The 6,701-nt window shown below is 46.0% G+C and overlaps 1 protein-coding gene across 1 annotated transcript in view; it reads right to left on the bottom strand.

The window, feature by feature from the left end:
- Positions 1-6,701, bottom strand: part of LOC116698079 (interferon lambda receptor 1) — a 29,094-nt gene that overhangs the window by 19,898 nt on the left and 2,495 nt on the right. The window lies entirely within an intron of this gene.

The following is a 6,701-nucleotide window of genomic DNA, read 5'->3' as shown; positions in this document are numbered from 1 at the left end:
GGGGGGGGATCACCAGACGCCTCCCGATACGATATCATCACGATACTTATGCCACAACACGATATTATTGCGATTTTAAACGTTCTGCGATATATTGGAATTTATAGGCTTTTTTCCCAACTTCTAATTTTTCCCAATTTCAAATGACGTCCCCGAAAGGGAACTCTGTCAACATCTGTTTCATCTAAAAAGAAACATTTCTCTGTTTGTTCATCTCACGTCAATTTTATTGCCGCAAAATGGGATTGTCAAGCAGACAAACTGACAACACATACAGTATTTAGTAAATATGAAAGATCCATACTTGGCTCCTGTGTATCGATATACACTCACCGGCCACTTTATTAGGTACACCTGTCCAACTGCTCGTTAACACTTAATTTCTAAGCAGCCAATCACATGGCGGCAACTCAGTGCATTTAGGCATGTAGACATGGTCAAGAGAATCTCTGCAGTTCAACACGAGCATCAGTATGGGGAAGAAAGGTGATTTGAGTGACTTCGAACGTGGCATGATTGTTGTGCCAGAAGGGCTGGTCTGAGTATTTCAGAAACTGCTAATCTACTGGGATTTTCACGCACAACCATCTCTAGGGTTTACAGAGAATGGTCCGAAAAAAGAAAAACATCCAGTGAGCGGCAGTTCTGTGGGCGGAAATGCCTTGTTGATGCCAGAGGTCAGAGGAGAATGGCCAGACTGGTTCGAGCTGATAGAAGGGCAACAGTGACTCAAATAACCACCGTTACAACCAAGGTGGGCAGAAGAGCATCTCTGAACGCACAGTACGTCGAACTTTGAGGCAGATGGGCTACAGCAGCAGAAGACCACATCGGGTGCCACTCTTTCAGCTAAGAACACGGAAACTGAGACTACAATTTAAACAAGCTCATCGAATTGGACAATAGAAGATTGGAAAAACGTTGCCTGGTTGATGAGTCTCGATTTCTGCTGGACAGTCGGATGGTAGGTCAGAATTTGGGGCTCTACAACATGAAAGCATGGATCCACTGCCTTGTATCAACGGTTCAGGCTGGTGGTGGTGGTGTCATGGTGTGGGGAATATTTTTTGGCACTCTTTGGGCCCTTGGTACCAATGAGCATCGTTGCAACGCCACAGCCTACTGAGTATTGTTGCTGACCATGTCCATCCCTTATGACCATAATGTACCCAACTTCTGATGGCTACTTTCAGCAGGATAATGCGCCATGTCATAAAGCTGGAATCATCACAGATGGTTTCTTGAACATGACAATGAGTTGGCTGTACTCAAATGGCCTCCACAGTCACCAGATCTCAATCCAATAGAGCATTTTGGGATGTAGTGAACGGGAGATTCGCCTCATGGATGTGCAGCCGACAAATCTGCGGCAACTGTGTGATGCCATCATGTCAATATGGACCAAACTCCCTGAGGAATGCTTCCAGCACCTTGTTGAATCTATGCCACGAAGAATTGAGGCAGTTCTGAAGGCAAAAGGGGGTCCAACCCGTTACTAGCATGGGGTACCTAATAAAGTGGCCGGTGAGTGTAGTTTTGCCACTTAAAATATCGTGATACTATGCTGTATCCATTTTTTCCCCAGCCCTAGAAGAGAGGAGGGCTAACGTTAGGCTAAGCTAACTCCTTATCAGCTATTGCTACGCAGCATTTATCTTTGGCAGCAGATCACCACTCGTTGATATATTACGGACTGCACCATCATGATTTTAACGGAAACACGGTATAGGCTCACTGAGTGTGAGGCTAAGAAAGCGAGACACACAAGTTCAATTCAATTCAATTCAATTTTATTTATAGTATCAATTCATAACAAGCATTATCTCAAGACACTTTCAGATAGACCACTCCGGAATTTACAAGGACCACAACAGTTCTAGTTTCCTCCAGAGCAAGCAACAGTGCGACAGTGGCGAGGAAAAACTTCCTTTTAGGCAGAAAACCTCGGTCAGACCCAGGCTCTTGGTAGGCGTGTCTGGGGGGGGGGGGGGGGGGGGGGGGGGGGGGGGGGGGGGGGGGGGAACGGGCCGGTGTGGGGTTTTAGAATTAAGATGCAATACAAATAGCAACAAAAAAAAAAAAAAAGCAAGTGAGACGTTAAAGAGAATTTCAAGAGTTTAGTTGTTTTTTTGTGTAGATGACATTACCCACGCGGTTAACCAATCACTCACAGACCCTCCCCCTCTCACACACATTGGCCAACTCTGGCAGACTCACTCTCTCCTCCTTTTTCAACATGAAATAATACTTGAAAAAAAGTCAGCAAATTTGCAGGTCGCACATGCGCGAATAGTTGGGAAAAATACTCTTGTAGCCTTGTGAGTGCTTATAACTTTACTTATAGAGCATTATAAGCAGATTATAACGCATTGTAACTGTGTTTATAGTGCATTATTGAGACAGGCTTCACAGAAAGTGTTACCCTTGTTTTATATTTAAAAAAAATTTACAAAGTCTGACATCTCACACGTTCTGCTATCTGTGTGTCGCCGTTTTCAAAATCAAAGTCCTTCCTCCACAGTCTGGCAATGCAAGAAATGTGAATAGTTAACTTCCTTGATTATTGTATGTGGCGTTATCTTTTGCAGGGTGCAAATGTTCCACCAAAACAAGTTTTTTTCTGAGACAATTTTGAAGAGCCAGTGAGCAACGCCAGTATAATGCAAGAACCCGAGAGCAGGGCATGGCAGAGGCAAAGAGGACATTGACAGAGGAAACTAAGAAGAGACAAGGAGAGAGGGCATGAGTAGCCTGAATCTTGGAGGGGCTTTTAGTGGTTGGCGAGAGGTTAGGGGAATAAGCCACAAGACAGACGGCGGACTGGCCTTCTTGCTGTTGGACTAGTAAAGGATATTAGCTGGCTCGCCATGTCTTGTGCTGTTGCACTTGCTTGATGTGTGGCTGTGTTGGCAATAGGGCTGTTGGAACAAATACCAAAAGGCAAATATAATATGAATAGTAAAAAAAAAATCAATAATATTGGAATGCTGAAATTCCTTTACAAATGTGACTTTTTTTTAAATAAATATGTTGGCTAACGTTAGCTAATCTCCCTCTTCTCGCCTTGTGTCACTCATGTCACATTTTATGAACACTAAGTTAGCAGCAGCCTCGCGTGGGACTGCACGGCGTATGAGGCGCGTCCCCCCAGGTGGCGGATGGGGGGGTTTCACCGTATGGTGTCGTGGGACCAACGCAGTTAAGGGAAGGACACCCTGACAGAAAACCACTGGCCCTCCAGCTTGGGGGTTGGGCAGAAGGCTAACAACCTACTCCCGGAAAACAACATGTTACAGAAACAAGGACATCATATTGCAAGACGACCGGGTGGAGCGGGGATCGCCGACATCGGCAGTATGACGGCGATGGGTCAAAGCCTTAGGGGAGCCCAGCGCCCGACGGAATCTCTAGTGACACCCAAAAACATTTTCACCATCGGACATTGGAATGTGAGAACTATGTATAGAGGGAGCAGCCGACAGATCGCGGAGAGAGATAGGAAGGTACCAACTGGACGTACTTGGGATCAGCGAGTGCAGATGGACAGGAGCCGGCGAGGATGAAGATGGCTACGGGACAGACTTGATTTATAGTGGGGATGAAGAACTGCATGAGGGTGGTGTTGCCATCTGATAAGACAGCAAACAGAAAAGCACTCATGGAATGGACCCCCATTAACAAGGGATAATAACAGCAGATTCTACTCGAGATACAGGAAAGTGAATGTTATCAAGTGTACGCCCCTCACAAATGAGAAGGAAGAAGAGGAGAAAGAACAATTCTACCAGCAGCTACAGGAAACAATTGGATGGATGTAACAAGAACGACATTGTCATCATCATGGGGGACCTCAATGCTAAAGTTGGAAGTGACAACAGCGGGTACGAGAGGACAATGGGAGTGCACGGGTTAGGGACACAGAATGATAACGGAGAAAGATGTGCGAGTTCTGCAGCTGAATGGACTTGTGATAACAGGAACATTATTTCCCATAAGGACATCCACAAGGCAACATGGGTATCAGCGATGGAAAAGTGAAGATCGATCGACCATCTTCTGATCAGAGGACAGTGGAGATCTTCTGTCATGGACTCCGAGTACAAAGAGGAGCTGATGCAAACAGCGACCACTACCTGGTGAGGAGCGCATCAAAACTACGTCTTAGTACCCACAGAAACAGCAACAAGGTCAAGCCGGAGGATAGACGTGGAACGACTGAGAGATGAAGATACGAGGAAGAAATACTGCGAGGCAGTCATGAGCAAGTGGAAAAGACCAGGAAAGAGAGTGAAGACGTAGAAGAGGTATGGGAACAGCGAGAAAAGACGCCTACAGTCAAGTCAGCAGAAGAGGTGCTCGGCTTCAGGAAGAGGAAGAACAAAGTGGATCAGCAATAAACACCTGGAGACTGATCGACGAAAGAAAAGAAAAGCCACCAAGATAAGGATTGAAAGTACCCGCTCAGAAAGAATTAAAAACAAAATCAGAGAAGAGTACAGGGACAAGGACAGGGAAGTGAAGAAGAGCGTGAGAGAAGACAAGGGAGGTGGGATGTCAGAGAAAGCAGAGAGAGCACAGAAAGCAGCGGAAAAACGGAAGACAGAACAGAACTATAACAGTATTGTGAAACAGTTGACAGGACAGAGTACCAGACAAACAGCAGCAGTGAAGAGTAAGAACGGGGAGCTGCGCTGAAGAGCAAAGAGGCCAGGATAGTGAGGTGGAAGGAACATTTCCAGGAAGTTCTCAACAGGGAAGCACCCGAAGAACCACCACAGGAGGAAGAGGAGGAAGAGGAGGAGATAGATATTCCAATCGAGGCGCCAGAGTTGAGAAATCAAGAATCGCACTGAAGGCCCTCAAGAATGGAAAGGCCCTGGAGGTAGACCAAATCTCAGCCGAAATGCTTAAAAGCTGACCAAACAGACCAGCTTAGAACTAAAACGGATTTTTGGCCTCATTTGGGACCAAGAGACAGTTCCAGCGCAATGGACCAAGGACCATTTGCAAAATTCCAAAGGAGGAAACCTTCAGAGTTGTGGAAACTGGAGGGGGGTTACTTTGTTGCCTCTGGCCAGCAAGGTGCTCAGCAAGATACTCATAACAGGGTACAAATGGAGTAGATTCATCGCCTCCGGAAAAGAACAAACGGCTTCAGGACAGGCAGAGGAACTGTCGACCAGATATTCATCCTTAGGAATATCTGGAACAAGTCAACGAATGGAATGCTACACTGTACGTCCACTTCGTCGACTTTGAAAAAGCGTTCGATTCCATACACCGAGACAGCCTTTGGACCATCATGCGTCAGTATGGAATCCCTCGGAAGCTGATCCAGATGGTAAAGACCCTTTATGAAGACTTTCAATGCTCCGTTATGGACGAGAACGACACAACAGACTGGTTCCCAGTGACGACAGGAGTGAAGCAGGGGTGCTGCATGTCAGGAGTTTGTTTTTTCCTCCTGGTAATCGACTGGGTAATGGGAGAACTGTGGAGGGGTGAAAGACTGGAATCCGATGGGACTCACTACCATGCTGGAAGACCTTGACTTTGCAGATGACCTTGCCCTTCTATCTTCAACAATGGATCAACTTCAGCACAAAACAACAAGATTAGAGGACAATGCAGCCAAGGTTGGCCTAAAACTGAACAACAAGAAGTGCAAGATAATGAAGGCCAACAGCAAGAGCGACAGAAAGCTGAAGGTTGGAGAAAGCGAGATAGAGGAGGTAGGGAGCTTCACGTATCTGGGTGCAAACGTCACTAAGGATGGTGGAGGCACAGCGGATGTCAAGAAAAGAGTGGCACTGGCAAGTGCACAGTTCAAAAGGCTATCAAACATATGGCAAGCCAGCGATATCAGCAGGAAGACCAAAACCTCCCTTTTCAAGAGCTTGGTCCTTTCGGTTCTGCTTTATGGATGCGAGACCTGGAAACTAACCAAGGGAGAAGAGAAGAAGATAGACATCTTCCAGACCAAATGCTTAAGGAAGATTTTCAAGATTCAATGGCAACAACACGTCTCCAACAAGTCAGTTCTTGAGATGGCAGAAACAAAGAAAATCAGTGAGGAGGTAAGGAGACGGAGATGGAACTGGATCGGCCATGTGCTGAGGAAGGACAGAACGGACGACTGTGCTGTGGCCCTCGGGTGGATACCTGAAGGAAGAAGGAAAAGAGGCCGCCCAAAAACAACTTGGCGGCGAATGGTGGAACTAGAACGTAACGGTGCAGGCTGGAACACGTGGAATACAGCACGACGTGCAGCTGCAAACCGAACCCAGTGGAGGAGTGATGTCCAAGCCTTGTGTGCCTCCTGGCACGGAGAGAAATGATGATGAAGTTAGCAGCAGTGAGAAACACATTGTGAGATCTAAGCTACGTAACGCTAGTACATTACAGAGCTAACGTTAGCACAGGGAGGAGAGACGGAAGTTGGAAAAAGGACGGGAAATAGTTTCAACATGACTTTAAAATCAACCTCCACCGAGCCAAAGTGCTTCAAAGTGCTTCTGTTAACACACGTTAGCTCATTCTGGTTTCCTAACTGCGTTGCCAGTTATAGTAACGCTAGCTTAGCTAGGAGCTTCATGGAAAAAGCTAAAGTCATTGTTTTATAGTAAAAAAAAAAATCAATAATATTGGAATGCTGAAATTACTATGCAAATGTGACTTTTTTTTAAATAAATATGTTGGCT

Source organism: Etheostoma spectabile, chromosome 11 (genome assembly GCF_008692095.1).
Source record: "Etheostoma spectabile isolate EspeVRDwgs_2016 chromosome 11, UIUC_Espe_1.0, whole genome shotgun sequence".
NCBI lineage: Eukaryota > Metazoa > Chordata > Actinopteri > Perciformes > Percidae > Etheostoma > Etheostoma spectabile.
This window is presented reverse-complemented; position numbering and strand designations above follow the sequence as displayed.